Source organism: Saccostrea echinata, unplaced genomic scaffold (genome assembly GCF_033153115.1).
Source record: "Saccostrea echinata isolate AGI-Se365-2 ecotype Australia unplaced genomic scaffold, CSIRO_AGI_Sech_v1 ptg000009l, whole genome shotgun sequence".
Classification (NCBI taxonomy): domain Eukaryota; kingdom Metazoa; phylum Mollusca; class Bivalvia; order Ostreida; family Ostreidae; genus Saccostrea; species Saccostrea echinata.
In genome coordinates this window covers 37,459,707-37,478,324 of record NW_026889758.1, presented here as the reverse complement: position 1 = coordinate 37,478,324, position 18,618 = coordinate 37,459,707, and positions in this window count along the sequence as shown.

The following is an 18,618-nucleotide window of genomic DNA, read 5'->3' as shown; positions in this document are numbered from 1 at the left end:
TCATTTTTTATTTGCTTCATATATACTTTTAACAACTCTGCAAATTCCCGGGGGGGGGGGGGAGCGGACCCCTTCCCCCGCTAGATACGCGCATGCTTACCTGTATTGAACATTTAGCAATTCGTAACGGACTCCTACTACTATACCCGAATTACTTTTAGAACGACTTATCTTCCCTTAACCCACTCACTAATACTCGACATCCGGATACCTCAGTTTATGTGAGGGAAATAAAATAGATTTCCTAAAACTCTCTAGTGGGGAGGTGGGTAGGGTACATGCAGGCAAGTATACATGTAGATAAAACAGGAGTTTTATCTTTTAAAACACCTCAGTTTATTTCAGTATCTATACATACCTGCATCGAACATTTAGCAACTAACTGAATTTGTTGCCAAAGGAGGAGGGAATAGAATAAATAAAAATCCACTAACCCTCAAGGTTTTTTTTTCTTTGCTCACTTTACTTTCTTTAAAATGAAAAACCTGGCAAAGTTCTCCACTACCACTTTGATTAATTGAGAGACATGACATGCATTTGCATTTCACTTCCTCGTGTCGCAGATGCCAAAGTCACCAGATATACAGTTTTCCAAGACAAAAATTTCAAATCTATAGATTCAATGGGCTCAAAAGCGTGTTTTGTCAAAGCCCATAACACAAAGGGTAAGTCTCAATTAGGTAACAAGGACTTAATGGAAAGATTAGAATTGAAAATTCCCTTTATCAAGTCCGACAAACTTTTCTCAGAACTGGCTGTACTTTTACTCCAACCCTTGTGGACTGTAGCAATAGCTGCCCTATAACCAGCAAGGGTGGATGCTGCTCTGCATCCCTTTGCTTCATGCAATTATACCAGGAAATTTGCCATGTCTTCTACAGAGGAAGAACTGACACATTGTTCACTACACCAGCTTTTGTAAACTCTCAGTCTTTCATCATAAATCTTTTGGTTGATGATCTTCTGCTCTTTTCCATGTATTTCTGAACTCTTGGAGAAACTTTTCTCTCAGCTTTGTTATGCTGGGTATTTTCTAAGCTACTAAGTCTTAGACTTTCTGGATCTGTATGAACCACTTGAGCTCTTTTCTGTGTCTCCATTCTTGATACTACTGGTTATTCTCTTGGATGATCTATGAGAAGTTCCAGGAGTAAAGGGTACCATGACCGACGTGATGCAAAAGGTGCTATCAGTATCAAAGTGCAGTGTTCCTGAGCTACTCTCTGTACAACTACATGTAGGTGGAGCAGACCTGGAGGAGGGAATGCATTTGCATACATCCCTGTCCACTCAGTGCATCTGTTGCAAAGGTTCCTTCTATTTGAAATGGGGAGCAATACACTTGAAGCTTCCTGTTCTCCCAAGACGCAAACAGATCGATATTTGGAGGATCGAATCTCTTAAAAATATTCCTCACAATATTCTGATTCAGGCTCCACTCTGTCAGTCGAATGCTTAGTCGACTCCTTAATAGGCTTCCCATCCTATCTGTCCAAAAAAACTACTGGCTCTTCCTGGCAAAGAACTCCTCTGAATATATTCGTTTTGTTGGTCCACCATCCTAGATGAATGACCAAATCTTGACTGATGGGTATCAGGGCAAACAGTCTTTGCCATAAAGACAGGAAATAAAATTGGAAAGGCCGCATATATAAGCGAGCTAATGGTATTAAATCTATACATGCTGTCATCAAACCCAGAAGCCTGCAAAACTTGTGTGCACGCACCCATGTTGATCTCTGGAATTGTACAATTTCTTGAGAAAGATTCTGAAATCTTTCTTCTGACGGGTACACCGCTCCCCTTGTCAAACTGAAGTGCGCCCCAAATAGTCTAATTCCTGAGTTGGTATCTGTTGAGACTTTTGGCAATTTACTAATAGGCCAAAGCTGTGAAGCAAGTTCATTACATGTAATATTTAATATTTGTCTTTGATGCATAAGCAACTGACGATGTTTGCTCTTGATTAACCAATCGTCCAGGTACATGTATGTGAATCGGTCGAGACCTCAAATACTGCCCTATACAATAACGATTCAAAAATTCAGAATTAAAACTTAAACCAACAATTATTTGAATGATATAAGCAAAGTAGTAGGTAAATGCCTAAAAAAAAATCACCGAAGAAAAACCCCGCGTGAAACCAAAATGGCTGCCATAACATAAACTGAGGTACACGCATGTCGGGTATTGAAGGGTGGGTTACGGACAGATAACTCGTTCTAAAAATAATTCGGACAAAGAAGTAGGAGTCCGCTATATGTTCGATGTGGGTAAGTATAGATACTACGTGACGTAAAGCAATCAAACAACATAACCAAATATACGAGATGAGATATTTTTAGGGTATGAAGGGTTGATATGAGACTTCTCTATATCCTTTTTTTCCCACCATAATGAATTTAACAAATTGTCTCCGAATGAGCAAGTCACACATTTTACAACGAACAATAAAAAATTGAATTAAAAGTTTTAATTCTTAAAGTAAATTGATAAAAAACAAGTTTTTTTTTTTTTTTTTGAAATATGAGTCATAAATCAATACAGTCGAACCTCGCATGTGTTCCCGATCAAATTTTCTTTGTCATTAGTTTTCTGTCAGAATTTAGATTTCTCCAATGCTTAGAACTCATTAATGGAAATGATTGCACAGATTGTTTGAAGTTACATGTATAAGGTAGACGATATTGCTGATATATCAGATTATTTCATAGTTTCAATCCATTCAGGGGTCAACTTTGGCAGACAAATGTAAATAGCCATGTCTTGACCAAAGAGCCAATGTGACATTTGGTAAGAATTAACGGCTATTAAGTTTGAATTAACGGCTATTAAGTTTGTATTAACGAATAATAGATTGCTTATAATTTGCTCATTTTTCCAGATATAAAGCTATCAAGAAGGCAATAAGTATAACGATTTTGGAGTTATATTACTGCCTAAACATCAAATCAACAAATTGACGTCAAGATGGAGGCTTACTGGATGCTTGTTCGATGCTAACAACCAATAATTCAGTCTTCTGTTCGCTTTATATTTTGTCAGTATAGTTAAGAACTGCATGGAAGTAATTAAAGAAACAAATGGAGGAAGTAATATTTGTAGATTAGTTCACTAATGAGGTATATTAAATAGAGTTGTGTGGATTTCTGCAAGTATTTCCTTAGAAAAATATGCCAAAGTCTTTAGATTCTTTCAATAATACTGGAGTTATGATTTTATTTATTTAGTTTTGTTTATTCTATGTATTTAAGACGGCATTTCTTTGGTGTTAGAAACAAAAATGATTCCAAATGATGCTTCAAATTATATTTTCAATACCAGTATGAAATAAAACAAGAAAATATATAAAGATCTCATATTTAAAAGAACAAATTCGTCAGCTTCTCACTAGCAGTAGATACCGGGGTTTTATTTTTGTTTTTTTTTTAATTTTGGTCATTTTTTTTTCAAAAGTCAAATGGAAATTTGTTGGCATCGATCGAGCTCAAAGTATTAGAGTTACTCCCCGTTTGCATTAAAAGTCGCTTGGCACTTTTCTTAGCACAGGAACATATGGAGAGTTGTTAGATATAATACAGGTTGTCGGCAGACTTTAAATTCAAATTACATCTATTAGAACTGTTTAGTAAAGGCTAAATTAGACGCCATGTGTTGTGTAAAATTTTGACAATATGGAACGTGAATATTTTCATGTACTTTTTTTTCGAAATTTTATCCCCACGAAAATTTGTGCTTCTACAGTATATATGACCTGCTATTTGCATTTGATTTGAATAAATGTCAGGCGCCTCCTAGATCTAAGGGTATGATTCTCGCTTTGGATGCGAGGGGTCCCGGGTCCAAATCCCGGACGATCCCGAATTTAAAAAAAAAAATGTTTTTCGATTTACTACACCGTCACGGTAGCTCAGTCGATAAAGCGCTCGCTCTGTGATCGGAAGGTCGTGTGTTCGAATCACGGCCGCGACTGACCTAAGTCGATAAAAAATAGTACTGTGGAATCATTTAAATTCGTGGGGGTCAATGTTCGTGGGCAGGCAAAATTTTATTGGTTCATGGGGATGTAATTTCGTTGGCAGCTCGTTTATTTAGTAGATTTAATTAATCAGTACGTTGACAAAAACATTGTTCGTGGGGATGTAAATTCATGGGTAAGGGTGACCCACGAAATCCACGAACATTGATCCCCCACGAACAATGATGATTCCACAGTAACTGTTCCTTCGCCAGGCGCTCGGCACTTTGAAGTGAGAGTTGCGGGTCCTTCGGATGAGACGTTAAAAACCGAGGCCCCGTGTCACGGTAGGCCTTGGCACGATAAAGAACTCTCAATTGTCCTGAATGCCGAATAAAGGTCAAAATTTGAAGCCCTTCACCGGTATTTGGTAACTTCTCTATATGAGTGAAAAATTGTCGAATGGGACGTAAAACAACATACAATCAATCAATCGATTTACTAAATGACAGTATTAAAAATGTGAAATGAAGAAGTTAAGACGTCTGACTCTTCTTTTTTCCTTCGGCGAGGGACACAACTTCTCTGATTAGCTTGTTAAACTCTTATCCGAAAGACCGTGATTTTCACTTCTAATGCTGGGCGCTTGGGGAAAGAACAGTCACTACCTGTGTTTACATCTTTAGATTTGACGAGGCCCAGCTAGCGAGAAGCCAACCCATATCTCCCGATCACGAAGCGAGCGCCCTTCCACTAGACAACCATGACCAGTCCTTTGCCAAAGAAATTGATTTAAGGTTCATTAACCCTCTGATATGAAAGACAACTCTCACTGTGATAAATGGATATTAAACCTTATTAGAATTGTCAAGTTAAAAGACATTTTCTGTCAAATTCTGACCTGCGAATAGTGGTCCAGTCAAACGAGCATGAAAATTGTAGAACCTGAAACTAATTGCCACAGAAAGTTTTTAGGTATTTTATGAAAGTACAAGATGTATTTGCTATTATATAAATAATGGGATAAACTCTTTCATCGAGACAATTTTTCAAAATTTAGTTATGAATAATATAACATTGTAAAGGGCATCAAATGGGGATAGAGCATTTTTAATCAATTTGATAGAAAATATCAATCAAAATCGCAAACTAGTAAAAATATTCACAATTACAAACATTAGGTCGAAAATTATTTTATATTAATTTTCATTTGTTTGTTGATTCCGTTACCCCCCCCCCCCTTTCCTTAACACCCGCTCCCTTCCTCAAGACCTCTCGCTTCATAGTTTAGAAGTAGACTATCAACAATTCTTTTTTTGTGAAGTCACACACTATTTAGGTTTTCCGTTATTTTCAAGAAAGAAAACAATCCAATTTTTTTCATCTGTTTATTCTCACAATTTGTAAAACAACATAGAGAAAATACAAAAACAATATCAAATATATGATGGAAGAGTTAACATTAACCTGGAAGGGTTACTCTTTTATTAGACATTTCCCAATTTAATTCTCAATTCTTTATTCACTCAAAACCAGATTACAAGAGGTACATATATACAAACAAAAATTAAAGTCAAGGGTAAAAAAGTAGACAAGTATATGAAGAAATTTTCCCAATTTAATTCTTAATTCTTTATTCACTCAAAACCAGATTACTAGTACAAGAGGTACATATATACATATAAACAAACAAAAATTAAAGTCAAGGGTAAAAAAATAGACAAGTACATAAAGAAAAAAGAAAAGAAAGTACACATATAATCAGTTATATATATATAGAGGATTCAAGAAGGACAGACAGTTTTGAAGATTTTCTTCATTAATTTTGACAATGATTTTTGTATTTCTACATTATTTGTGTTCATTAAATTTGAAAGTGTAAGGATTTTTACAATATCTATTTTGGAGAAATATTTTTCTGTCATTCGAAAAGAACCTGCATTCCATAACATAATGAAATTCATCACCAATAGTTTTACAATCACAAATGGTATATATTTTTAAATTTCTATCAATATTATTCCATCTACCTGTTTCAATTGGCAAATGATGATTACACGTTCGTAGTTTTGTAAGTGTAACTCTTAAATCTTTTGGTAAATTCAGCAGATAATTTTCGAAACCAAAGTTTGTTTTAAAAATTCTATAATTAATACACTTGGGTGAACTATCAACAATGCTTCTCCATTCTTGTTCAAATTGATTTTTTAGGGTATCTTTAGTAATTGACTTAAGCCAATTAAACTATGAAATGTTTGACTTGTCCATATATAGGACAATCCACAGGAATTAAGCACATCTTGTACACATTTTATCCATGGATGTACAAACGACCCATCGATATAACACCTATAAAAATATGAATAAATCACATTTGTAAGCTTACTTTCATGGGCTGTTAAAATTTTTGCCCAGTACATAACCATTTTTAATTTTATAAATATTGACAGTAGATATCTACCTGTTTCTCCATACACCATACAATTTGGGGTACTAGATTTAAGATTAAGAATAAATTTCAGGAATTTTAAGTGCACTTTTTCTATATGTCTAAATTTTCATATCCCCAGACTTCACAAGAATAAAGTAAAATTGGGTTGATGACTTTATCAAACAAGTCTAACTGACAATTAATTGGTAAATTAAAATAGCGAATTTTACGTAAGACTCCATACATTGCTTTTGAAGCTTGTTCTGCTAAATGTTTTTTTTTTTTGCTTATTAAGCTTTCCACTTCTTGACAGAAATAAACCCAAGTAACAGAATTCTCTCACATTTTCAATAGCCACACCATTATATAAAAATTTATGTTTTGGCATCGGACCTTTAGAAAATAAAAGGACTTTTGTTTTGGCTATGTTAACACGGAGTTTCCATAAATCACAGTATTCAGTAAACACATCAAGAGACTTTTGTAAATCAGAAGCAGATTGGGACATTAAGACCGTATCATCAGCATAAAAAAGTATACATAGTTTCAACATAACATACATGTCATCTTGCATTTGTTGACTAGGACATGTAAAACCATTTATTTGATTTCTGAATAAATAATCCTCTAGGTCATTAATGAACAATGAAAATAAAAAGGTGATAAATTTCCCCCTTGTCTAACACCGACATTACACATAAAAAAATCTGATAAGTGTTGACCTATTTGTACTTTTGATTTAATACCCTTATACATGTTTCTAATAAATCTGAAACATTTTCCATCAAAGCCACTTTGTAAAATTTTAGTCCATAGACCATGTCTCCAGACCGTATCAAAAGCTTGCTTGAAATCTACAAAGGCACAGAATAACTTCTTTTTATTATTCAGGGCATATTTGCTCAGAAAATCAATAACAAATATATTGTCAGTAGTAGAGTAACCTTTCCTAAAGCCCGTTTGAGATTCATTGATTAACTCTACCTCATCAGCAAAAGTATTTAAACGGTCACAAAGTATACTGGTGAAAAGTTTTCCTAAACAACTAAGTAACGTAATTGGCCTGTAATTTTCAGGATGGCTTCTGTCACCTTTACCCTTATAAATAGGTTTAACTATCCCTATTGACCAATCCTCTGGTATTATGCCACTGTCAAAAATCACATTGAATAATCCTACATACAGCGGCAGAAATCTTGAAATAGTTGTTTTTATATACTCGTTCACAACATAATCACCACCAGGGGTTTTATTTGTTTTTAACTTGTTTACTGCATTCTTTATTTCTTCACATGTGATAGATTATTGATTAAGGATACTATCATTAAGTCTACGTTAATATCTATGTCATCTGGGGCAACGCCTTCATTTGTTTTCTTCAAACAATCAAACATAGAATTTATATCAACACTAGTTTTATTTTTCGGATTTGAGCTGTTCAAAATATGCCAATATTCTTTCGGTTTTCTTTTTTGTAGTGTTTTGAGCTTATCCGAGATTCCGTTATTATATTCTTTAATACATTTGTCCATAATTCTTTTAAATTCTTTACTCTTATTCTTTTTTTTCCGAGTTCGTTGGAGGACTGCCGTCGATGGCCTATGTTCCTCACGGAACGACAGGCCTAAGTAAGTAAGTACTCTTATTCTTTAGATTCTCCAGAGATTTAACTGATTTTTCTTTATTATTTAAGCGCTTGGCCAAATGAAATTTTCTTCTAGCCGTGCGGCAGTTGTTATTAAACCATGGTTTATTTTTGTTATGTAACTTCACGGGTTTTTTCTTCTAAAAGTCTTCCCCGCTGAGGCAATAAAAATGTTACAAACTTCACTGGTAATTTTATCTATATCATGTTGAATTACAGATTTCCCTTTTAATTTTTCAATACTGCTCAAAACTTCATTTAATTTTTCATGATTAATATTATTCTCAAATTCAGTAGCTTTTACAGGATTCCAGATAAATAAGTTTGATTCCACCTTTTCATACACTTGACTGGTTGGTTGGGTATCTATTGGTGTGGGGTTTAATAGTTCGAAAGAAATTGGACAGTGCACATCGGAATATAGGATACAATGATCATGTATGACAAATTCCTTAATCAGCTGTAATAAAAATGCATTACATATTACATAATCAACAGTGCTACTATCTTTACAAGTTAACCTATTATTTCCTATTCGACCATTTACAATAAAAAGGTTGTTATTTTTACGTAATTCAATCAATTTGTATCCATAATTATTACAAAAATTATCACTGCTCATCCTTTCCAGTGAGATGTTTGAATTCAACAATACATTGACTTCTAAATATTCTTGACAAAATGTGTTTCTTCGTCCAACATACTATGGTTTGCCAAAAATTCATCTAAGCATAGAAAATCTTTTAATTTACCGGTTCTTGCATTAAAATCACCCAATAAACAAATATTTTCTGAAGTTCTAGAAAAATTCAACAGTTCTCGTTCAATGTCAGTAAAACTATCAACTGAGGTGTATCTAGTGTTTTCTGGAGGTATATACGTAATTCCAAACAATATATCTGAATATTTCGATTTCTATTTTTTTTCTCTGATAACTCTTTGAAAGTTAGGAGAGTTGATTTCTTGATCATTCTACCGGAATGCAAATTTCGCCAAGCGAAAGGTCAGGAGCTAAGAAGGCCTAATATGCATGTAATTCTTGTGCGGCTGTCTTTGTGTCTGACTCTAAGTAGCCTTAATATGCACGTAATTCTCGTGCGGCTGTCTTTGTGTTTGACGTCAGTCAGGGACTATTGAAATTGACATGTGAGGCCTCCTGTAATTTAAATCTACTAGTCTACATTTTTAAAATCTAAATTTACAATTTTATTTCACAATGAAATGGAAATATAAGGAATCACTGTCTAGTTAGTAGAGTATGCCAGGCTTCGCCCGTTATGCAAATTATCCCACGTTTCCAACTATCGTTGATACCCTGCCATACTCTACTAACTAGACAGTGATTCCTTAATTGTAAATCAACAACTTTTTTGGACATCTTAAACCAAAATACATATTCACAGTTTGAGGTTATGACATCAACATATTTAAATAAGTTTTCTCTCACTGCAAGGATAATTCCTCCTGATTTAACTTTTGCAATACTGAATCTATTTTTCATATATACAATAAACCTTGGGATATTTATAACATCAGTGTTATCCGTTTTTGTCTCGGTAAAACATAAAACATCGTATTTACAAACAAAATTCAAAAATTCTTGGTAGTTTAATTTTTTTCGTAGTCCACAAACATTTAAAGAAAGGAATTTCAATGCCTGTGCCGTCTGCATGGTCCCAATCGTGCTCCTACCTCAGTCGGTCTGGCGTTGATCCATGGCGTGGTCTTTTCAGCGGCTGGCGATCAGCTGGGACACCCGAGTTCACAGCGCTGGCAACTCCGCTACAATAAGATTGTCGTTCCGGTTGAGTAGTTGTATCTCTGTCCGGATTGTATAATTCCCCATTGATGTAAAGTCGATCTTTGACTAGCCAAACGCGCATTCTGTCCTTTTTTGCCTGTCTCATGATGGGATATAACTTCTTCCTGCGTTCCACAATTTCTGGGGGGAATTGTTCGTTAACCCACACATTAGATCAATTGAGTTTCTGCGGGGTGCGTGTCCTTATTAATTCCCTTTCCTTGAAATAAGTGAATTTAGCAACAATGTTTCTTGGATATTCATAATACTGGTTCCATTTCCCCATGCGGTGAACTCTTTCAAAGGAGATATCATAGGGTAGTCGAAATTTCCTCTTAAAGAATTGTGGTAGGACGGCTTCTGTATCCTCCCCCTCCTTCTCCTGTATTCCCGTAAACACCAGATTGTCCCTCATCGACCAAGCCTTCAAATCAGTGACACTTTCTTGCAGATTTGCGTTGATTTCTCTCATTTCACTAAGCTCTTTCTGTATATTAGTATCAGAGATTTTCTGTAACTGACACACAGTTACAGAAAATCTCTGATACTAACATACTTATCAATATCCTTTCTGTTTGCTGTAACAGCATGTTTATTTGCCTCCACTGTCTCCTTCACTGAATCGAACACGTTCCCTAGATCACTCACATTGGAATCCAGTTCTTTCAAGTCATTTTTTACTGTCTTAACATCGCTGCCAAGCATACTCACATGGGATTTCAGAGAACTGACCATATTACTAATTTCATTAAAACTAGCAATTCTCTTTTCAATTTCACTCAGTCGAGCTTTTTTTTTGGGTGGGGGGGGGATAAAATTATTATATTTCATGCGGTTATCTTTGATCAAATTAATGATCAGTTCTTTTTTGCTTTCTTTGGCTGATCGTCTTCATTTTCCTCTTCGTCGTCTTCCAACTCCAGCATTCTCTCTCTTTTTTTTCTTGGACGTTTGAGGTCCCTGGTTTTTCTGGTTCTCCCTGGGGAGTCTCGGAGGATCCTGACGCCGTCTCCACGTTTCTTGATGGCGAGCCTCTAGCCTACGCACCTTTTCAACCTCCACTCTACGGACAAAAATAATCGCACATTTATGTTTAAAACTAGATATTTTTCGAATATTTTATAAAACATAAAATTTGTATTTAAATGTCAAGTTTATTTTTTTCTCACCAAGCCTTTATAATTAGGCTTGAAAATATATCAGTTACGAAAATTTTACCAAGTTTTTTGTTTCAGTGGTTATTCATTCAAGAGTTTGTGTGTGTGTGTGTTTCTTCTTCTTCTTCTTCTTTTTTTTTTTTACCGAACATCAATGTCGTCATCTGGCTTTTTGGCAGCAATAAGTTTTCTATTTTCCACCCAGTTTGTCCCTCAGTTTTTTAAGGACCCTACTTTGTATAGGTCTTGGGTTTCGTTAGGTAGTTTTGTAGCATTTTCTTTCAGCTCTTCTATAATCTCCTCTAAACACATGGGTGATGTTGGTTTGATCTTAAGAGCATCAACGTCTTTTCTTTCCCAATGTAGATTATCTTCTTTTTTACCGATAAAAGTTGTACCCGTAAGAAAAGGAATTTTTAAAAATTAAATTTCACATTAAAATCTGAAATGCTTTGTGAACTAATGAATGAAAAATTTAATTAACAAGCGACCTCATGAACTTGACGCAAAATGTCAGGTGCGGATTTATGTGGGTGGTTTTTTTTCGAATGGCTATATCTATTTTTACCTACCCCTTCCCCCGAAATAGCAAATATGATCTATCATTAAGTCAAATGCTGACTGACGTTATCATACTAAAATTGTAAGGACATTATTTACACACTGAATTGTCAATAGATTTTTCCGTTTTCCCGATGATGACAAGGAGCACATGGCGGCCGGATGCGACCAGTCGGCAGGGGATGCTCACTCCATGGCACCTGATCCCATCTCTGATGTTTTAGAAGTCCGTGTTTGCTATTCATTGGAATGGATTTGAGTTTGGATACTGATCGTTATCTGCGTATTTATTGTAGCAATATATCAATTATCACCTGCACATACGGTTTATATCTCCCAGTTGATTCAATTCGTAAGAGCATGCTCCACGTACGAAGAATTTCTAAAAACGGGGCAAGCTACTGACAAACAAGTTGATGAAAGAAGGATATATTTGTTTGTTTGTATGTTGTTTAACGTCCCTCTCGAGAATTTTTCACTCATATGGAGACGCCACCACTTGCCGGTGGAGAGCTGCAAATTTTGTCCTATACTCGACACTTACGGCCATTGAGCAGTGAGGGATCTTTTTCGTGCCAGCACCTACTGCGACACGGGACCTCGGTTTATACGGTCTCATCCGAAGGACCGGTCTCCACGTCCCACAGTGGGATTCGAACCCGCGACGTAAGGATTAACTCCTTACTTCGCTTCTCTAGAGCAGACGCTCTTACCATTGCGCCACGCGGGCGACTTGAAGTATGGGAAGCATGTGTGGTTATACCCGGTGAAATTGAAACTCTTCATGAAATCACTAAAACGCTTCGATAATAAGTGGAATTACATTAACTCAAACGTTTGATCAACATTGATTATCAGCTGTTTTGTATGGAAAACATGCAGATTTGAAACAAAGTAGGAAATTCGTTATACCAATTTCTTTAACCTGTTTTTGACCATTTACGTGTTATGTCATCCGTAGCACAGGATAATGCATGTACATACAAGTATGAAATCGGTAAGTAAATCTACCTTTCTCAATACTATGAATTCACTTTACATGTCTTTGACTAGAAACGTGTGGGTCTTCGCTTAAATTCATTTAAAAACAATACAATACGAACTTCTTTCGATGTCCTAGTTTGGCATGTACTTATAAATTTGATTTTCAATACCTGTGCAAGTTTTAGAAGAATTAGATTAAATATATAAAAACCAATACCAAGATATTTGAGCCCACTCTCTAAACGGATCTTCGACAACTTAATTTTTGTGATGGTTAAAATTTTCGTCAGTTTTTCAATTTCATTCAATTTCTTTTTTTTTCATCATTTTAACCCTTTGATATTATATTTATTTTCAGAATTTGGAGGAAATCCACCCAGTTCTTCTCATGAAAATGCTGTTTTAGTTTTTTTGTCTATTTTTGTAGATTCAAATAAAAATTATGTAGTTTTCATTTATAACTTTTTTGGTTTTCATTTCAAGATTTTATAACATTAAACTTTGAATAGAAAATTACAGCATATAGGCTTCTAAAAAAAGAATTAAGGGGTTTCTACAAAATAAATTAAATATTTCCAAAAAATACAGTTAAATACTTTGAAGCTTTATTTTATTGAATATTGAGTCTATTATTAAAAACAAATGCATGAAACAAAAATCATTTATACTTCATAGGTGTAGAGATCCTCCTTAATGAAAGATATGGAGATAACGAACAGTATTCAAGCTCAAAAGTCCATTAAACAATACAAAATAGATGCAGAGCAAACAGTGACCTTCAAAACATCAGAGGTGGGATCAGGTGCCATGGAGGAGTGAGCATCCCCTGCCGACCGGTCACACACGCCGTGTGCTCCTTGTCATGATCAGGAATAACGGAAAAATCCGTCGACAATTCAGTGTGTAAATAATGGCCTAACAATTAGTATGGAAAACGTCAGTCAGCATTTGACTCGATGATAAATTGCAATTGCTGACAAGGTCATTGTATCGACCGTAGAACTTACGAAATGATGACTTATAACGAGACTGCTGATATTCTTGTTTCATCAACTTGTTTCTCAATAATTTACCTCGTTTTAGAGCTTGCTTTTGCGTATCGGATCAACTAAGAGATATAAACCCCTTATGCAGGTGATGAAGGTATATTGCTGCATAAGTAAGGGAAGTTGACGATTGAAAAGTCATCACGTTTATCATAAAGCTTGGTTGTTAGATTACCATTAACGTCTTTTTCAAGTAAAATATCCAGATATGAAACAGATGTGTCAGACTCTGTAGTATCTTTTATCTCAAGCTCACTGGGATATATCGTATCGACATAAGAATGGAAATAACCATTGTTAATTGACAATACGTCGTCGATATATCTAAATGTCAAGTTGAAGGCCTCAGCAAGTGTTTTCTTCTTTTCACGTATAAGATTTTGGACATTTTTACTGCTTCATATGATTACAAAAAAGTTTGCTAATAACGGGGCGCAATTGGTACCCATAAGAATTCCAATAGATTGTTGGAAGACCTGGTCTCCAAAAACCACATAGATATTGTCAATCAGAAACTCAAGCATCTTTTTTTATGTCAACTTCAGAGTACTTGTGTGTACAATCAGAATGTTTTTTAACAAAATAATTTTGCAAATGACCAATGACAAGGCAAGTAAATTTACGAGTTCCATTTTTATTTAAAAAAGCAGCTGTCAATGATATCAAAAAGCCTGGATTTTAATTTATCGTGGGGAATGGTTGTGTATAAAGTTGAAAAGTCATAAGTTTTTAAGCTGTTAATTTTGGTAAAATCTTGTGATTTCAAATTTTCCAAAAGTTCCTTGGAATTCTTAGTATCCACATCTGATTTACACCACTTCTCGAATATATTGTTGCACAGTACTCTTGAAATTTCCCCTTCACAACTGTTAATATCTTAGTGAGGGGTAAAGAAAGAGGCTTGGTTTAATCATTTTCTAACGTATATCTCACCAGAAACCGGTAAAAAAAGTGTATATATAGATGAAAATCAAGTGTGATCTGAGGCAATCCCTGAAATCCAAGATGGCAACTGTCGTACCTTCAGTCTTTTTATACACAGTAATATATTTTTTAAAACGTGCTAATTTCAGCGATTTTAGATTTTTATTCTAATGTGAGTATTCAGACACCCCTAGAAAACACATAATACACAATCTTGAAACCAAGCGCCTATGGTCAAAACAATTTATATCACTTCATAAATAAATCTTTAAAATCGAAGGGACAGTCTTAAAGCTTTGCAGAAATCTTCAAGCTATATCCACTTTTGTTTTGTATTACGGAGCTGTATATGTTTTCTTTTCTTTTATGTTAGAAATATTTTTTCGGGGGAGCTTTTGATCATATTCTCGTTTAAAATTGCATTGAAATAAAAAGTGGAATATATGTGAACTCAGCAAATTATCACAGGCAGTCAGATGTGAAGAACATCCAAACTCTCCGATATTTATGGTTTGTTATCGTGATTGCTATTAGACTGCTTCTATTCACAAAATTATATCGTAAAGTTATAGGGAAACCCGATTTACTCTCAGATAGTTTAAGCAAATTTTCACTCAAAAATTTATGGCATAATTGTGTAAAGTTCCTATACACTCACAAATTTGGTCCCGATTGCTAATTGTCGACGAACTATAAAAACTATAAATATAAAAACTGATACATGTAATTACAAGAATCCCCTTACAAAAAAATCTGTAAATAGAAGATAATTGCAATATCTAAAAAGCATTCTCGACATTCCGTCTTCGTATCTGATTTAATTATTTGACATGATGTTGCGCTCTCATAGGCCTAAACTTTTTTATTCAGATTTACTACCTGAATGCGAAACATTATCGGTACAATGGTTACGCAACTTGTATCACCATTTTAATCACGGTAATAACTGAAAAAAGGATACTTTTTTAAAAATTCAGGTTATCCGTGCTTCCATATAATAAGCGAGTACAATGTAATGGACATAAGGTCCAGGGTTTACAATTCACATATTCATTAAATCTCAATCTTCTAGACAAGGTCTTTTTTCTAATCAAGGTTCTATAATACGAGCAAAATTAAAACCTCATCGCAAAAGGTACTTAAGGTAACTTACACAAACATTTACCCATAATTAGTCATTCTTTAAATAAGGAATAAAGGACTATATTCGGTAATGACCAATATTTGCCCCCAAAATCAAACTTTGACGGATATATATATAATTATATTCTAGAACAGGGGGATATCTGCAGACTTCAAAGCACTGAATATTTTCATAAACCATGACGCCATATGCTTGATATGACGTCAGAAAAATGACGTAAATTCAAAATTTCCATGATTTCTACAGAAAAAGGTATATATTACGTCGATATTTTGAGTAAAAGTCACCGAGCGCAGGTCTGCTCCGGCTAAATATTTTGATATATTATATAACTTTGTGAAATCCGGTAATCTGATTGGTCAATATGAAGTCATTATTTTTTGATAATGACCGCTGAAAGCGAATATTGACTCGCACGAGCTGTCTCGTTTTCACTTTCGCTTCGATCAAATATGTCGTCGAAAGATACGAAAGCTCGCAAGTTTGCGAGTTGTAGTGAGGAAGATTTAAAGGATATAGTGAAGAACTCTGAAGCTGAGAATACAAAACGATTAACAAGGATATCTGTTAACATTTTTCGGGAATACTTACTTTCTAAACAAATCAGTGCAGAATTTGAAGGCCTAACGTGTGAACAGCTTGATCGTATGCTTCGGAGATTTTATGTTGAACTTCGGAATAACAAAGGGGAAATGTACCCCAAAAAAACCCACTCTCTTCAGGATATACAGAGATTTTTGCAATCTATTCGACCAGACGTTGACATTATCAAGGGACCACTATTCCGAGAGTAAAAAGTTTTTTAAAGGTAGGACTCCCGATTTTCAGAAATATTATCAGCTTATATTAATTTCACGAATTATCTAGTCATTGACCTCGTTTTGGTATTTGTTTATGAGATATATTTAGAGGATTGAAAATTTTATTTATTTTTTAACAAAAAATAGGGATAACAATGAAATTGAAGAGGCAGGGGCAGGCTACCATATAGTTAGAATAATAGATCACCACCCTCCAATATCTGATGCTGACTTGATAAAAATGTATGACTACCTTTCAAGCTCTGACTCGGCCTATGTGTTGCAGCATATGTGATATCAATTTTTAATATATTTATTTGTTATTCATGTTATGATAGATTTACAATTATTGTTATTGTTAATTATTAATATGATTTCTGTTATACATTATGAGGACTGTTGCTCAATGAAAGGAAACTCTGGTTGTTAGTTTTGGAAGTAAAATTCAATAAATTCTGAAACATTTTCATTCAACTTATTTATGGTTTACAACAACAGCATATCACTGTCTCTGTACACATTAGGAAGCTATACATTGAACTAATAAATTGGGAAATTATATAATATAATAAATATGGACTCAATGCATGGTCAATATGCATTTATAATGACCCAGGATGACAGATATTGACCGAAGATACATGGAGTATATCGACCGAGGTCGATATTCTCCATGTATCTGAGGTCAATATCTGCCATATTTGTATAATAATGTGTAGAATGATAATATCAATGAAATATGTAAATACCTGTTCTGGAGCAAGTTTGCGCTCTATAAATTTTATAGTAAAAATTGAACAAATTTTGTCCATTTTTCCCTCTTTCTGAAAAATAATACAAAATCCGAATAGTTTGTGACGTCATAGAAACAAAAATTGCCAATAACCTACTTTGAAACTATAATATTTTTTGTTGATTTAGATTTCTCGTACAATATATACAATTCAGCACTTTTCAAGAAATTTTCAAAATATGACTTTTGTGGGGGCAAAAATATGCATATACCGCATATAGTTTTTTAATTTATACGTTATAAAGTGGGTTGAGCAGTTTACGCTTTATAAATCGCGAAACGAGCTTTGTTATACCCCATATTCGCTAGATCACAACCATTTTGAGATCTTTTTATTCCAAAAACGCATGAAAACGATCAAAGGAAGATTTTACAATATTAGATATGTCATGGGAATCGATATTCATCAGTGTCTTTGAGGTATCCCTAAAGATGAGTACATGTATGCTGAGTTTTCTGGTCATGGGTACAAAGACTTAAGACACGTGAAAAGGGTAACAAGGAATGTTTGAGGGATTGAACATGTTTGGAATATGTATTACGTACTCTTCTTACTTTGAGATTACCTATTGCATTATTACTGAACGACCCTCGTAGTATACAGTCACACCATCGAGCATCGACTGAAGGGTCGATGGCACGATGACGATGAAACGGTAGTGAGTATCGCTTCGTCGTCATCGTACTATCGCTCCTTTGTCATCGCTATCGTATCATCGCGCTATCGCTTCATCGTGCCATCGCATCATGGTCATCACACTATCGCTTCATCGACCTCGCCCAAACCCCAAACCTCGATGGTGTGATAATGAACTACAGGGTCAAAATTCCGATTGTTATCCTGGAGAATTAATTTACCAAAAATTACTATGTAAAAATTCGACTGAGAAAGTGATAAAACCAGCTTCCTTGTTCATTATTATTTCGCAACAAGTTCTATGGTCGATACAATGACCTTGTCAACGTATACAATCTATCATTAAGTCGAATGCTGACTGACGTTTTTCATACAAATTATTGGTTCACTATTTACACATTGAATTGTCTACGTCTCCTGTGATCGGTCAACAGGGAATGCTTACTCCTCCATGGCACCTGATCCCACCTCTGATGTTGTTAGAGGTCTGCGCTTGCTCTTCTCCTGATTTATATTTTTGTCTATGGACTTTTGAGCTTGATTACTGTTCATTATTTCCATATTTGATGCTACAATATGCAAGATTTTTTTAATAGAAAATTTGTTATCTCTGTTTCAATAATTCAACAGAAGATATCATCTTTAGAAAGGGCACAGCTTTTCGGTCGACCAAATTCAAGTCAGGTTTGAATGATAATTGGTCGTCTGTTCTGAAGAAGAAAGGGCACAGATAGCAG